General features: G+C 41.0%; 1 protein-coding gene and 2 non-coding genes across 8 annotated transcripts in view; 1 reads left to right on the top strand and 2 right to left on the bottom strand.

The window, feature by feature from the left end:
• The window catches only part of MDM4 (MDM4 regulator of p53), a 35,395-nt gene extending 29,809 nt beyond the window's left edge, over positions 1–5,586 (bottom strand). For 2 of the 6 annotated variants that reach the window (XM_060772977.2, XM_060772976.2), the window contains exon 1: positions 5,443–5,581. The gene's annotated coding sequence lies outside the window, so the exon portion shown is untranslated. Of the gene's footprint in view, positions 1–5,442 lie in introns of all 6 variants that reach the window. The other 4 variants (XM_060772973.2, XM_060772974.2, XM_067468039.1 and 1 more) reach the window with 3 other exon arrangements.
• A 3,532-nt stretch (positions 5,587–9,118) lies between these two features.
• TRNAK-UUU (transfer RNA lysine (anticodon UUU)) lies at positions 9,119–9,191 on the top strand. The gene has a single exon. It is a non-coding gene; the product is annotated as a tRNA-Lys (tRNA).
• A 234-nt stretch (positions 9,192–9,425) lies between these two features.
• On the bottom strand, positions 9,426–9,498 carry TRNAK-UUU (transfer RNA lysine (anticodon UUU)). The gene has a single exon. It is a non-coding gene; the product is annotated as a tRNA-Lys (tRNA).
• Positions 9,499–16,014: the final 6,516 nt, after the last annotated feature.

Genomic DNA, 16,014 nt, shown 5'->3' with positions numbered 1-16,014 from the left:
AACCAAATTTTACTGTCAAAGCAATCTGTAAGGATCTGGTCGAAGTACAGCTGCAAATGAATTACTTCAATTTTAAATGAAAAAAAGTCTTCATATATAATATGCCAAGAGTAGCATAGTTATAATGAATATTATAACCACAGAAAGAATAAAAATAGGAGCCCCCGGTGGCGCAGTGGGTTAAACCCCTGTGCCGGAAGGATTGAAGACTGACAGGTCGCAGGTTCAAATCCGGGGAGAGGTGGATGAGCTTCCTCTATCAACTCCAGCTCCTCATGAGAGAAGCCTCCCACAAGGATGGTAAAAACATCAAATCATCCAGGCGTCCCCTGGGCAACGTCCTTGCAGATGGCCAATTCTCTCACACCAGATGCGACTTGCAGTTTCTCAAGTCGCTCCTGACACAACAAAAATAAAATAAAAATATGTAAAACATAAAAGACACCAGATGGAGTGAATGTCCAAATAATGTATCTTTGCTGCAAATCAAACATCGCAATCAATTGGAAAGAAGTTAATTCCAGAATTTCTGATGAGAAAGATGGATAGCATATTACTTGCCACTGTAATTTTAAAAAATCAACACAAGACATCATTTCTCCAGAAAATAAGATTTCTTTATCTCTATGTGAAGAAATCTGACATTAAAAGTTAAGTTTTTGTACAGAGCCAAATTTATCAAACCAGGGCAATACTGAAATTATGACCAAATTTTGAGCAATGTGCATCTTTGCAAGGGCAAGAAATTTCAGTATTAAATATTTATTATTTTGTAATACCCAAAATAAAGATAACATAAGTAACTCTTGTCTGTTCACAATTTTTCTCCTTTTTCCAATCAGCCAAATAATTTCATTACAGTATCACGAGACTAGAATATATATGCATATGTACAAAGATTTCCCACTCTCCACCTCCTCACCAACACAATGGGCTTATATTTTTGTAGAAGAGAACTAATTTGGAGGCTGTACATATATATTATTTTACATGCTCATTCTATCATCAAGGCTGAAACTTGAAGGATGTATTGGATCAGAAGGTAGCCCAAAAATCATTAGGAATTTGTGTACCTGTATCATTTTTCCACACACCTTTAAAAGAATTAGTTCTGTGCAAATAATGTATTGAGGTAGGTTCATAAATGTAGGCCAGTCTTTTATTCCAATTTCACAGATTTGTTCTGTTTTACAGCTACATTATTAAAAGCAAACAAAAACAAAAAATCGTATTTTAAGGGGAGTATACTCCACCTCAGCTACAGCATATTGTATGAGCTATGGTTAGCATGTGGTTCTGAATATCTGCTTAGCAATGTTGCCTTTTTTCAGAGTATAATTTTACACAGGATTTGTGGTTTTGAGTCTATTTGAACCACAATTACTAGCTATGCAGAATGGGAAAATGTTGATTGTTCTACTTTTGAACATAGCATTTTTGCTTATAATGTCAAAAGAAGTAGTCTTTTGGCCTACAACTCCCAGAAATCCCAGTCAGTTTACCAGCTGTTAGGATTTCTGGGAGTTGAAGGCCAAAACATCTGGGGATTCACAAGTTGAGAACCACTGGTATAAAGACTGGAGATATGCACAACACAGCACCCATACATTGATTTATTTACAAATGTATTGTTTTCAAATAATTAAATAGAAATGAATGAATGCATTTGGAATGAATGAAATACCAATCAACATTATAACTTTGGGTTTTTCTAGTGAATATGACTTAATTCAAACATGTCCTGAGCTGATACTTATAACATGTAACTCCCCAAATTAATACAAGTTAATGCTTCCATTAAGATAGTTTCCAGAAAACTATATTTATGCAACAAAATAATTATGTTTGAAATGCTCTTTAAGACTTTTACATGGCACCCCATACTGTAAATCTCACAACAAAGGTGATTAAAAGATCCACTGAAGTCTCCTGTTCCTTTTTACTATTTACTATCCATCATGCTTGACATAACTATATCTTGATTTCATATTCTATAAGCAAATCAAAATGATCTGTGAGAATTCCAACCTTTGCAATAAAGTTTATGGCAATATGACTTTCAGTATGGCTTAGTTCTGAAATAAACACTTAAAATTTGCAAACATTTGTCAAAAGATCTCTGTATATTGCCAATCATTTTTAAGCCAAGCAACAGGTAACATACTGCAACATCAATAAGCAATTTGGGCCATTTTAGACAATGCATAATACATTGTATCCAAATATAATAAGTACAATCTAAAATGGTGCATTTGAAAAGGGAGAACACATCTACACTGACCATTTAATGTGGAAAGGCCCTAGATAGCTCCATGGAGGGCAAATGCCGCACAGAGCTAGTCCAGGGTAAAGCAAGGCAGGGCCCCCCTTAAAGTGGCTTTGCCCCACGTCAACCAAAGTCATCCTGTGTCCCCTAAACGCAGGCAGCCCAGAGACACAGGATGGCACTTACTGTTGTTTATTTATTTATTTATTTATTTACAGTTCTTATATTCCGCCCTTCTCACCCCGCAGGGGACTCAGGGCGGATTACAGTTAACACATATATGGCAAACATTCAATGCCAGTTTGACAAATAACATTTAACAGACAAATACACCGAGGCTATTTAACTTTTTTTCTGGCCGCCAGGGGAGCTGCTGCTTTTCATCGTCCATCAACGACATGTTGTCCATGTTGTTCCATGTTGCGGAGGTCTCTGGCTGCAGGATGAGTTCTACCAGATCACCAGCTTCGGCACTGGCACAGTCAGCAGTGTAATTAGGGAAGGAAGTGGAGCGAGGAGAGAGCAATTCCTCCTTTCCCTGCTAAACCAGTCTGAAGTACTGCAGGCAACAGCTGACCAGTAGGACCCTTGACATGGTTGGAGACTGCAGTAAGATGAAGAAGTTTCCCTCAAACTCTGCTCCTCCAGATGTTTTGGGCTTCAGCTCCCACAATTCTTAACAGCTGGGTAAGCTGGCTGGGATTTCCGGGAGCTGAAGTCCAAAACACGTGGAGGAGCATAGTTTGAGAAACACTGACATGGAGAATAAGATTGGGGAGATCAGAGTGGCTGTCCATCGCTGCTGAACTGTATTTGGTGTCACTGGGTGGTCATGGCTCCCTCCCACCTCTGCAGTGGCCAGGAGGAGTGCCTGTCTGTTCCATTGTGGGTCAGTATAGATCTACCCAGAGACATATATACAAAACAGCAACAAAAAGTGTAGAGTGCTCCTCTTCAAACTTTGTGTTCCCCAATCACGTATTTTTCCAGGTAACTCCATCTGAACTACCGAAATTACATGTTCTTCCCTCCCAAAAATCTCTCCACATTACTTCATCATTAAATACACAGTTCTCATGTGAATCTTTTTGAATTCAAAAGACCTTTAGGTCCTTCTTTGACTTCGGAAACATTGGGATTCCCCTAAATCTGCCAACACCTTGTATTTATGCATGAACACAGTAGAGGCTTTATAAGGCTCCACACTCAAATAAGAAGTATAGTGGTTGCATACATACAATGTCATACATTTAGGAGTTTATATTTTGAATGCAACACATACGTCTAAGAAAAAAATTCCTTGCATCATAAGTAAAATGACTGCTTAGTGAATACATGCTCCAGGCTCTTAAGTTCCCCTCAAAAACTATTCAACACAGTCTCCAACTATTTTTCTACACTGTCAATGGCATATCTGTTTCTAGCATTCAAAAGAATAATGTTAAAAGTTTAATCTAGTAAAGACAGAAAAAACAGTCTGCAATAATGGCAAACTTGGCTCTCCCACAACTGAGGAGGAGAAAGCTTGAAAAATTCTGTTCACATTTGAACTCTTTTGAGGACTGGCACTGAGTTTTTTTTTTAAAAAAAAAGCAGTGAGAGTTATTTAAAAAAAAGGTTGGATAAGCAAGACTCTACTGTAGAACTGCGGGTGATCACTCTGAAAGGAAGTGCCACACTAATGAATTTTCTTACAAGGTTCTTACAGGGTTTCTCCCCCCCCCCCTCCTTATAATTCACACCTTTAATTCTTTCATCCTGGCTCTCATGGCCCCCTCTCCCTTTCATTTTGTTTCATCCTGCACATAGTTGTTTATCAAAACAGCAATTTCCCCACAATTTCCACCACTTGATCCTTCTTTCTTCCTTTAAAGCACCCATCTAGTCAAAATTGAAATACCATCTTTGTTTGAGGAAATGAGTTTCATTGTTGGGCTCGGTGTTTCCTCATAGCAGAGTTCCTCAATTGATTCGTTCTAACACCAAGGAGACCATCTTCAATTGATTTCTAAGGCCAATGCTATTTATTTCATCAAACTATTCTTAATCAGCTTAAATCAGGTGTCCCTTGTCCCCTTCATTTAAATGTATCTTTTGAGCGAATGAACTCGTTGTAAGGATACAAGAAGATGCAATTATTTACTGAGGGGCCTTTACTCCATTCAAATAGAAAAAAGGCAGGCAGCAACATACCCCAATCTCCAAAACAGGCATTCGCAATATGTATTTGGCCACTGGGCTTCCCCACCACATGCTTGCATTGGGATCCACGTGGATGAGCCACATGAGAGCTTTTGAACAGAAAAGAAACAGTATGGGGACTTTGGGGGCAAAAAGAACTGAGTATGCAATAACTTGTTACTATGATTATTAGCAATTAGCAGGATTATTTAGCTTGTAAGGGAAGAACAGTGTTTTTATTTCAATGAAGTTAGGACTGGTTATTTTTTCCTCGTTTCGGTTTCTCTATTTTATCAACGTGCACTATATCGAATTAAGTTATCAGTGTTAAATCCAATAAGTAACGGCAAAGAGAGAGAAACCACAATTGCATTTCACAACATTGTGTAGATGTCTGATATAACTCAATTATAATGGTTTTAACTATTTATTTTAAATAGTTGCATGTCCAATTCTATTTTAGTGTTTATATCTCGCCGGTTTCAAATGGAAAATCGTCTTGCTTTTAGCCACTTTGAGTCTCCTTATGGGGAGAGAAGAGGCATACAAATAAGGATAATGGTGGGTGGTTGTAGGTTTTTTCGGGCTATATGGCCATGTTCTAGAGGCATTCTCTCCTGACGTTTCGCCTGCATCCATGGATACAACCACCCTGTGATTCCGGCCATGAAAGCCTTCGACAATATATAAGGTTAATGGTGGTGATAATAAAAAGTATTTATATTGATTTATGGTAAGACAACAAAAAAGAAGTTATCTCTATCAGGCTTTTGGAGCACAGGAACAGCCATGAAGCTTGAAAAGCGGCCAATTCAAACATCTGGGAGGCGGCCAAACCCTCAACGGTTTCTCCTTCTGTTCTTCCTCTCCTTCACTAAAAAGGCCTTCTAAGGTATCAATCCTTTATATAATTTTAAATGATTGCTTATGTAATCGCGTGAAAACGGCTTCGCATTTCCCCCGCCGAGAGCCTTCCAAAGGCCGCAAAGACTCACCCTCAGGTGACCTGCGACTCCCGCGGAAAGTGGCCGAGACTGGGCCGTCCCTACTGCCTCCTCCCACGACAGGCCACCGCCATTTTAGTCATGGCGGAAGGAAGGGCCTCGGGACTTCCCCCTCGCCCGCCAGTCAACATGGATGCCACGCACTTCCGGCCGCGCCATAGAGATCCCGGAGGCCTTTCTGCAGACTTCCGGTCTCCAGCCGGATGGGCTATTTTTAAAAAGCAGCGGGCAGTATATCCGCTCTAGGGATCTCAAAGGAGAGACAAACAGCGATACAAGAGCAGGGAGGGACAGGCCAGCCACCATAATTTTGAGATACAGATATCTTCTATATAAATAAAAATTTAATGTTCGTTTGTGGGATTAACAGAACTCAAAAACCACTGGACGAATTGACACCAAATTTGGACACAAGACACCTAACAACCCAATATATGTCCTTCACTCAAAAATTGATTTGGGAGTTGTAGTTGCTGGGATTGATAGTTCACCTACAATCACAGAGCATTCTGAACCCCGCCAACGATGGAATTGAACCAAACTTGGCACGCAGTTCTCCGTTGACCAACAGAAAATACTTGAAGGGTTTGGTGGGCAGTGTCCTTTGGTTTTGGAGTTGTAGTTCACCTACATCCAGAGAGCGCTGTAGACTCAAACAATGATGAATCTTGACCAAACTCTACACGAATACTCAATATGCCCAAATGTGAACACTGGTGGAGTTTGGGGAAAATAGAATCTTGACATTTGGGAGTTGTAGTTGCTGGGATTGATAGTTCACCTACAATCACAGAGCATTCTGAACCCCACCACCGATAGAATTGGGCCAAACCTCCCACACAGAATCCCCATGACCACCACAGTGGGCCACAGCAAGGCGTGGCAGGGGACAGCTAGTATATATATAGAGAGAGAGAGAGAGAGAGATAACACTTTTAAGGCTAAGAGTGCATCTCTGCACTGTAGAATTAATGCAGTTTGACACCACTTTAATTGCCATGGCTCTGTGCTGTTATCCTGGGAGTTGTAGTTTGCAAGGTGTTCAGGCCTCTCAGCCAAAATGAGCTGATAAAGCTACAATTCCCACAAATCCATAGCATTGAGCCATGGCAGTTAAAGAGGTGTCAAGCTGCATTAATTCTACACTGTTAGGTACACCTTTAGGCTAGCACTGAAACCACTGGGTTGTTATGAGTTTTCCAGGCTGTATGGCCATGTTCCAGAAGCATTCTCTCCTGATATTCAACTACATCTATGACAGGCATCCTCAGAGGTTCTGAGGTCTGTTGGGAACCTCAGAGGTTGTGAGATCTGTTGTGAGGCAAGTGGGGTTTATATATCTGTGGAATGCCCAGGGTGGGAAAAAAGAGTCTTGTCTGTTGCAAACAAGTGTGAATGTTACAATTGGCCATCTTGACTAGCATTTAATGGCTGTGTAGCTTCAAACCCTGGCTGGTTGCTGCCTGGAGGAATCCTTTGTTGGGAGATGTTAGCTGGCCCTGAATGATTCTTGCCTGGAATTCTCCTATTTTTTTAGTGTTGCTCTTTATTTTTTATTTCATATCAAAAGCATTGCATAAATTGGTATAAACCTGATAAATAAAACTGGGGGACACGGAAAGATCTTCCTCAAAGACTGAGTCAATACAGTTAGGCGTCCCCCAGGCAATGTTTCTTGTAAATGGCTAATCTTTCCAAACCCAAAAGCATTGTTTTTAAACATCTGCTCTTTATTTACTGTCCTGATTTTAGAGTTTTTTTAAAAAATACTAGTAGACAGATTTTGTTCATTTTCATAAAGACAGGAGGAAACCATGAAAATACTTAGGCGATCCCTCGTTGGACGAGTAGGATAGTCTTCCATGATCAGTATTCTTGTGCATCCGTAGGTGGCTGTGGAGCCCTATTCTTGACATGCATCTTCTCCCACAGTGAGGGCATTGATTTCCAGGTGGAAGGCGGTCTCGGTCGGTGTTGGCCATGAAAACCATGAAAATGGACAAAATCTGGCTACCAGTATTAAAAAAAACCTCTAAAATCAGGACAGTAAATAATGAGCAATACTTAAAAAATAATGAAAATGTGAAACAATCAGGGCCAGCTAAGACTTAGAATCTGAATCAGAGTTGGAAGAGACCTTGTGGGCCAACCCCCTGCCAAGTAGCAGGAAAATCTCCCAACAAAGGATTCCTCCAGACAGGAATCAGCCAGGCTTTGAAGCTGCAAAGCCATTAAATGGAAGCTCCAACTAGTCCAACGCTCGGCAGCCATGATTTTAACAGGAGCGGAGCGCAGGGAGCATACAACCCCCCTGTTGCGCCAACTCCACTGGCTACCGATCTGCTACCGGGCTGAATTCAAAGTGCTGGCGTTGGCCTTTAAAGCCCTAAACGGTTCCGGCCCAAGCTACCTATCCGACCGCATCTCTGCCTATGAACCCACCAGGACTTTGAGATCTTCCAGGGAGACCCTGCTCTCGATCCCGCCTGCTTCTCAAGCTCGGCTGGTGGGGACGAGAGATAGGGCCTTCTCGGTGGTGGCTCCTCAGCTGTGGAACGCCCTTCCTACGGACATTAGACTAGCACCATCTCTAATGGTATTCCGCAAAAAAGTGAAGACCTGGCTGTTTGAGCAGACGTTCCAATAATTAGTGCAATGATTGGTTAATGAACACTGGAATGGAGCAATAGATGACGAATCTGGAACATGTTTTTGATGACGAGACGACAGTGAATGGGTATTGTAGTAACTGTTTATTAATTGTGTAATGTGTTAGGTTGTTAACTGTTTCTATACTGTAGCACTGAATTTTTGCTGTTCGTATTTGTTGTGAACCACTGTGAGTCGCCTTCGGGCTGAGAACAGCGGTATATAAGTAAAGTAAATAAATAAATAAATAAATAAAATGCCAATCAAGGTGACCAATTGCAGTATTCACACTTGGCTGGAGCAGAACAAGAGTTCTTTCTTGACCAGCTTTTAAACAGAGGCTGGATGGCCATCTGTCAGGGGTGATTTGAATGCAATATTCCTGCTTCTTGGCAGGGGGTTGGACTGGATGGCCCATGAGGTCTCTTCCAACTCTTTGATTCTATGATTCTTTCTCCCATCCTGGACATTCCACAGATGTATAAATCTTATTTTACTAGTTTCCAACAGACCTCACAACCTCCGAGGGTGCCTGCCATAGATGTGGACGAAACGTCAGGAGAGAATGCTTCAGACAACGCACAGTAACCCGACTATATCTATCTAGGATTTCCACTGGAACCGGAAGTGATGGTACGGCTCTGTTGAACTCTAGCCTATCCATCCTGAAGGCGCAAGGAAAGGATAGAATCTTTCCATGTGGAGGCCGCGCATGCGCTACTCGAAGAGGCAAGATGCCCATAGACCTGCGCACAAACCAGTTTGGCTCCCCCTCGCGGGCGTGTTCGCCCTGAATACATTGCGCCCTCCTCCTGCGTTGCGCTGCCATTGAGAGCTCGCCTGCGATCTTTCTTGCCTACCCCTGATTCTACCTGTTCTGAAACAGCGCAGCGCTTCGTCCTCTTGCAAAACTAAACCTTCCTCTTTTCATTGTTTGTGACTTGAAATTAGAATAATGACGCGCTCCTTTTTTGCCCTCTCTTTGATATAGCGCCATAATAACTTTAATCAGCGTGAAGCCCGGATAGCTCAGTCGGTAGAGCATCAGACTTTTAATCTGAGGGTCCAGGGTTCAAGTCCCTGTTCGGGCGAATTCACCCTTTTTTCCCCCTTCCTTTATATTACGTTTAAAAATCATTTCTCTTTTCTTTCTGAAAAATTATGAGCTTTTTGCTTGCAATAGTATTTTAAATTGTTATAAAAAGCAATGCTTTCTGAGTGCATTTTGAAAAAAAAAAGAAATATGTATTTTGTAATAACCTCTTCCCTTTCCTTGCTACATGCAATGCTATATTTCTCTGTAATTTTCAATTAAAAATCTTTCACGCCCGAACAGGGACTTGAACCCTGGACCCTCAGATTAAAAGTCTGATGCTCTACCGACTGAGCTATCCGGGCGCTCTGCAAGGCTGGCCGTTGCATACCTTTTTCATGACTAGGCAATACACATGGCAAGTGCACAGCCCTGTCTCTACTGTTTGGAAAGTGAGATAATCACCTCTTGAAAAGAAAAGAAACGCTTGTCATTTAAGCACCAGGATTGTAACCTTTCGAGCTCACATTCTTTGTTAGTGTAAGATGTTTGTGTGTATATGTATGCATACAAACATCCACAAACATGTCCATATCTTTAGATTCATATTTCACAAAGGAGGTGTTCAGTTTTGCTGAACTCTTCACCAGTTAAGATAGAGGAAAAAGGGCTGGAAAGCTGTTTGAGAAAACTGCAAGTTGAGCAAAGTTCTACTACAAGGGATGAATGAAAAGTAATGCCTCCACCATCGTAACTGCTCAACAGATGGCAGTACTGGTATGTGGCAGGTACTGGCTTGTTCAGTAGACTCTCATCTACAGTTCCATTTTGGCGGGAAGCCTTAGCATTGAACAGTTGTGTTGTTAAAGTGCAAAGTATGGAACCCTGTGCAGATGGTCGATCAATGCGACTTAATTTTATTATTTATTTGTTTGTTTGTTTGTTTGACTTGTATACCGCTACTCCCAATTTGGCTCGGAGCGGTTTACAGCAGTAGTTTACAGAACATGGCCATATAGCCCGAAAAAACCCACAAGAACTTAGTGATTCCAGCCATGAAAGCCTTCGACAATACATTACAGCAACAGATGAAAACAATACAATTAACTTTAAAATACAATAAAAACAAGAACAGACATAGTCCCGAGTTATTCACCCATTGAAAGCTTGTTGGAAGAGAAAGGTTTTACAGGCTTTCCGAAAAGCAAGTAGCTCTCGGATGGTTCGGGTTTCAACTGGCAAGGCATTCCATAAATAAGGGGCCACAATCGAGAAGGCTCTCTGCCTAGTAGAGGACAGATGATAAGTCCGGATGTTGGGGACTTCAAGCAAATTTTGGTCTTCGGACCGAAGTAATCTCCGGGGTTGGTAGGGGGATAAGCGGGTCCTCAGGTACGCCAGCCCTAGACCATATAAGGAACGTGCAGTCATTTATTTGTTTATTTGTTTTATTTATTTAGACCATTTCTACCCCGCCCTTCTCACCCCCGAGGGGGGACTCAGGGGGGCTAACGCAGGCAACAATTCCAATGCCAACAGTATCAAAACAACAATATAAAACAGCAATATAAAATCCATTACATAACAATTAAACAGCGATATTAATTAAAATTACATAATCACATAGAACAAATCACAGGTCATAAAGCCATTTCCAATTTTCAAACAATCCTATTGTCCGAGTTCAGTGCCTAAAGTGCTGCTTATTGAATTCTTGACAGCAGAAGGTGTCACCCCAAAGGAGATTCATCGGAGAATGCAAGCTGTTTATGGTGATTGTGTTGATGTGAGAATAATAATAATAATAATAATAATCTTTATTTATACCCCGTCACCATCTCCCCAGTAGGGACTCGGAGCAGCTTACATGGGGCCAAGCCCGGACAACATATTACAGCAATAGAATCAAAGCATAAACAACAAACAACCAACAACAACAGCATCATCAAAATTAGATAAGAAAAAAGAAGAAAAAGCAGTCATAAAATAACCTTCTAATAAACACAATCACAGTAACGATAACAATGGGCGACTATGCGTCATTGGACGAGTACATTTAAGGATGTTGAGTTGGGAACATCTGACTTGCGTGACAAACAAAGAGTTGGACATCCTGTGACAGCAACCACCGAGTTTCACAAGCAAAGGGTTGACAGATTCTCTCCTGACGTTTTGCACACATCAATCAGGGCCAGCTAACAGCTCCAAACAAAGGATTCTCCAGGCAGCAATCAGCCAGGCTTTGAAGCTGCAAGGCCATTCAATGCTAATCAAGATGTCCAATTACAACATTCGCACTTGCCTCAAGCAGACAAGAGTTTTTTCTCCCACCCTGGACATTCCACAGATATATAAACCTCACTTGCCTAGTTTCCAACAGATCCCCTCAACTTCTGAGGATGCCTGTCATAGATGTGGGCAAAATGTCAGGAAAAATGCTTCTGGAATGTGGCCATACAGCCCAGAAAACTAACAACAACCCAATGATTCCAGCCATGAAAACCTTTGACAACACAGTCAATACAGAATTTATGGTATGATATAGTATAGGTTATAGTGTTAGCTAGACCTATTTTTAATAGTTAACTCTCAAGTAAACAGAAACTGCATTTATCTGGCATTTACCATTTAACCGGCATGGGTTAACTGAGAGTCTACCATAGTTGACTTTCTTCCTATCAGACTTCTTCACTGCCACTTCCACAACCATACATAGAAATTGGAAATACAATGGTACAGACAATCCTGATTTTGGCATTCTATTATAGATTTTATACTTGAGGATCTTCTTGTGTTTCTTTATAACTGCCTTACCAAATGCTGGTCATTTGATTTCTTGACTTCAATCTCCATTCTGAGGAATGATTGGGCTACATTATAGGAAATATTGGACTATCTCAATGTCTTCATTGTTTACTTTAATGAAGTAAACCTGTATATCTGCCTTTCTTCAACATTTACTCCACAACTTGATTATTTTCTCTTAGTACTATGGTGTCACCTGCATATGACACCATCTGGCGCAATGGGTTAAACCCTTGTGGTGCAGAACTGCTGACCTAAAGGTTAGCAGTTTGAATCCATGAGATGGGGTGAGCGCCTGTCTGTCAGCTCCAGCTCCTGCCAACCTAGAAGTTCGAAAACATTCAAATGTGAGTAGATAAATAGGTACCGCTTTGGCGGGGAAAGGCAAAGAGACACTCCAAGCAATCTTGCTGGCCACACAAGCTGAGGAACCTAAGTGACAACTTAGGTTCCTCAGCTTGAAAATAATGGAGGAAAGCACCTTCCCCGAGCCAGAGATGAACACCACCTCCAGAATCTGGAAATGAAAGGAGAAGCCCTTGCCTTTGTTTGTGTGCATTCATTGTATATAATTGTAAAGGCATTGAATGTTTGCCTATGCATGTAAAATGCTGTAATCCGCTCTGAGTCCCCTAGGGGAGAAGGGCAGAATATAAATAAAGTGTATTATTATTATTATTATTATTATTGATGTTCCTTCCTCCAGTTTTCATCCCATCCGCAAAATCTAATCCAGTTTTGCATATTATATGTTCAGCATACAAACTAAACAAATAAGATTATAAAATTACTGAACATCTTGACACTTGGATACCATTCTGTTTCTCCACATTCTGTCCTAACAGAACAATCAAAAGTTGTGGTACATCCACTTCTCTGGAGTTCAGCAACAGATATTTAGAATTCAGAATTCTCTGCCAGAGTGCTCATTGTGAGGTTTCACAAACTGCAAGATTCCATAGGATGAAACTATGGCAGTTAAAGTGGAAGAATAGCACTATTGTCCTGGGTTGCTTGCTGTGTTCACACTATTCCTGTTCACACTATTGGTGGCTCCCAACCTTTTTTTGACCAAGGACCACTTGACCAGGGACCACTCTCCAATATTAGTACCAAAAGGTTTACGAATCAGTTTTTGGTCAACTTTAGATTCGGTTTGGTTATTTGGGGTGCTGATTCAGAAAATTGCATTGGATAGACCACATCAGCTCTAGTTTCTGATACGGAACATATGCTATCCAGTAGTCGCCATCTGCTCTCCCACAGAAAACCATATTTAATAAGCCTTGGCACTATAAGAGTTTTGCAAGACCAGTTGCTCTCGTTGCAACAGTGTAGTAATGGTGAAGTTGTGGACCATGTTTTAGTTCTTTATGGACTACTGGTGGTCCACAGACCACAGGTTGGGAACCAATGCTCTATAGTATGAAACAGTCCTTCAGTTGTTTCATGCTGTACCTAAAACTGCCTTGGTGAAGAAACAAACAAGGAATGGTCAATTCCACATTTGTGAAATGCAAAACAAACAACCCCATTGTTTCTTAATACCTCACTATCTACTCCCATTTTGCTTAGGTTATTGTAAGGGGAAGAAAGCAAAGCAAAAAGTGGCTTTTCAGTTTGAAGCTGCTGCTGGAATCACACTCTCATTGATGTTGACCCACTCGAACAACCAAGAACTGTGGAACTCCCTGCTGTAGTTCTGATCAGCTTGAAGGCAGGGGTCTGTATGTTGCCCGATATCACTATTAGACAGTGTGAGGCAGCTGCGTCAGGCAATAAACCTGAAGCATTGTGAAGTTTTTACTTATCAATGTGCTCCTATTGTAATGTAATTCTTCAACTTTGGTGAGATAACTCAGGGAAAAATCTATTGTGCATGCTTCTTTCTCGCCAGGTAAACGGATCCTCTTTGGTGGGTCTAACCGGCCTCTGTCTCCAAGGCAAGGCCCTCCAAATTCTTGCTCGATATCATTAGTAGAGTCAGCTTTGAAATCTGGGCTCCTTCTACATTGCCATATAATGCAAACTATCTAAGCAGATAATCCACATTATCTGCTTTGAATTGGATTATGTGAGTCTACACTGTCAGATAATCCAGTTCAAAGCAGGTAATCTGGATTTTATATGGCAGTGTAGAAGTGGCCCTGGAGATAAGAGATAGAGGTTTTCAACACTGAAGTATCAATTTAAAAGCAGGGTTGAGCTCCAGCATGCTGCTGAATCCCCAGTCAAGTGACTCTTAATATTACCATTTAAATGGCAGTACAGTTCTATTGAGTCCTGAAGTCTAGTCAGGAATTTATTGGTTTCAGTCAGAGTTAGTTGAAGAGAAGCAACTTTGAAGTGGTTTCCATTTTTATTCAGCATATAGAAAGCCTTTGCAAATACTCTGGTAAAAGCTCCAAGAATTAAATCAAGATAAAAGTCCCAATAATTTATGTCCACATTAAGATCCTAGTCAGATTTCTTTGCCAGGTGTATATGACCCAAAAGTTCAGAACTAAAGGGAAAGGAAATATAGTCATTGACGTGCTTTAAGACCAATGGAGAATTGGTGCAAACAAAGAAACCAATCCCTGGGAGATATGTTAGTCACCTGTGCTGTAACTGTCATCACAGTACTGCCAACAGAGTACAAAGGCAGATGAGCAGCAACATTTTCCTCATTTACCTCTCCTGTTTTTGCAATTTCTCTCTACAAGCAGTCTTTGTCTTTCTATCAGCAAATATTAAGACTACTATTGTCTGCAGTGAGGACTTCCACCCAGCCAGCCAGTATTAACAAAACAAAAAGTCTACTCTTTGGAATGACAGCTGGAATAAGCCAAATAAAATCCCATCATAATCCTTTTGTGTATGCATGTGCCTGTGCAAAATATGTCATACTGGATGAGGAGAGATGTTGCCTTTGTAGTGGGGTTGTTACAAAAAAATGGCTCCATAAAGAGAAAATGCATGGTGTAAAAAAGAGGACAAAGTGTTTCCAAAAAAGAGAACATGCATGATGCAAAGAGAATGAGAGATGTAAATTGATATAGCAGCAGACATTCTGTAAATCCAAAATGTTTAATGGATTGGTAGCTTCAAATTCCCTATTCTCTCTTCTTATGACTCTTTTGCCTTAAACCGGACTTGGACTGCTCTACTTTCAAACAGTGTAGAGTTCCACACATGTAAGGGAGTCCTTCAGGTATTTGACCAATGTTGCCTGTAGCCAATGAACATTGCAAGGCAACAGCATTCAGAGGGCCCCATATTCCCCATCCTGGTTATAAAATATGTCTTCAACAATTCAAAATGTATCCTATCAGCTTAAGTGACAAATGGCATGTTGTGCATTGTATTGTCTCTTAGTGATCACAGAATGGCAGACATTTTTGGCATCAACCATCTCTAGTTGTTCCCACCAGGAAAAGTGCCCAGGAGCATTTCACTTTATGGCAGTTTTGTACCATTAGAACCCATTCAAAGGGCCCTTCCACACAGCCATATAACACAGAATATCAGGCAGGAAATCCCACAATCTGCTTTGAACAGGTTTATCTGTACACACTGCCATATATTCCAGTTCAAAGAACAAAATGTGGGATTTTATTCAGCTGTGTGGAAGGGGCCTAAGCAGTGAAGGTGGCAAAGCAGTGCAATCTTATCTAAGACTGAATTATAGTATGATCCCCGTATCCACAGAACTGTACAAGTAGTTTCATTTTCAACAAAATACAGTATGTCATCTGCCACCTTTGGACTCTTGGTTGTTGTGATGTTCCTGCAAGTATCTCTGTAGATCTTAAGAAGCTGTTTCTTGATTTAAAGTGTTATCTTGCTGGCTGATATCTGAACAGAGGATGGGCCAGAGATGTCAATGCCTTGGTCCTTTCATTACAGGCTGCTACTTTTTGATGGATGTCAGATGGTGCAATACCAGCTAAACAGTATAATTTATTCAGCTGTGTTGGGTGTAAGCATCCTGTGATAATGTGGCATGCCTCATTAAGAGCCACACCCACTGTTTTAACGTGGTGAGATGTATTCCACACTGGGCATTCATACTCAGCAGCAGAGTAGCAAAGCAC

The sequence above is a fragment of the Anolis sagrei genome, chromosome 4 (assembly GCF_037176765.1).
Source record: "Anolis sagrei isolate rAnoSag1 chromosome 4, rAnoSag1.mat, whole genome shotgun sequence".
Classification (NCBI taxonomy): domain Eukaryota; kingdom Metazoa; phylum Chordata; class Lepidosauria; order Squamata; family Dactyloidae; genus Anolis; species Anolis sagrei.
The sequence above is the reverse complement of the archived record's forward strand: the minus strand, read 5'-3'. Positions and strand labels throughout refer to the sequence as shown.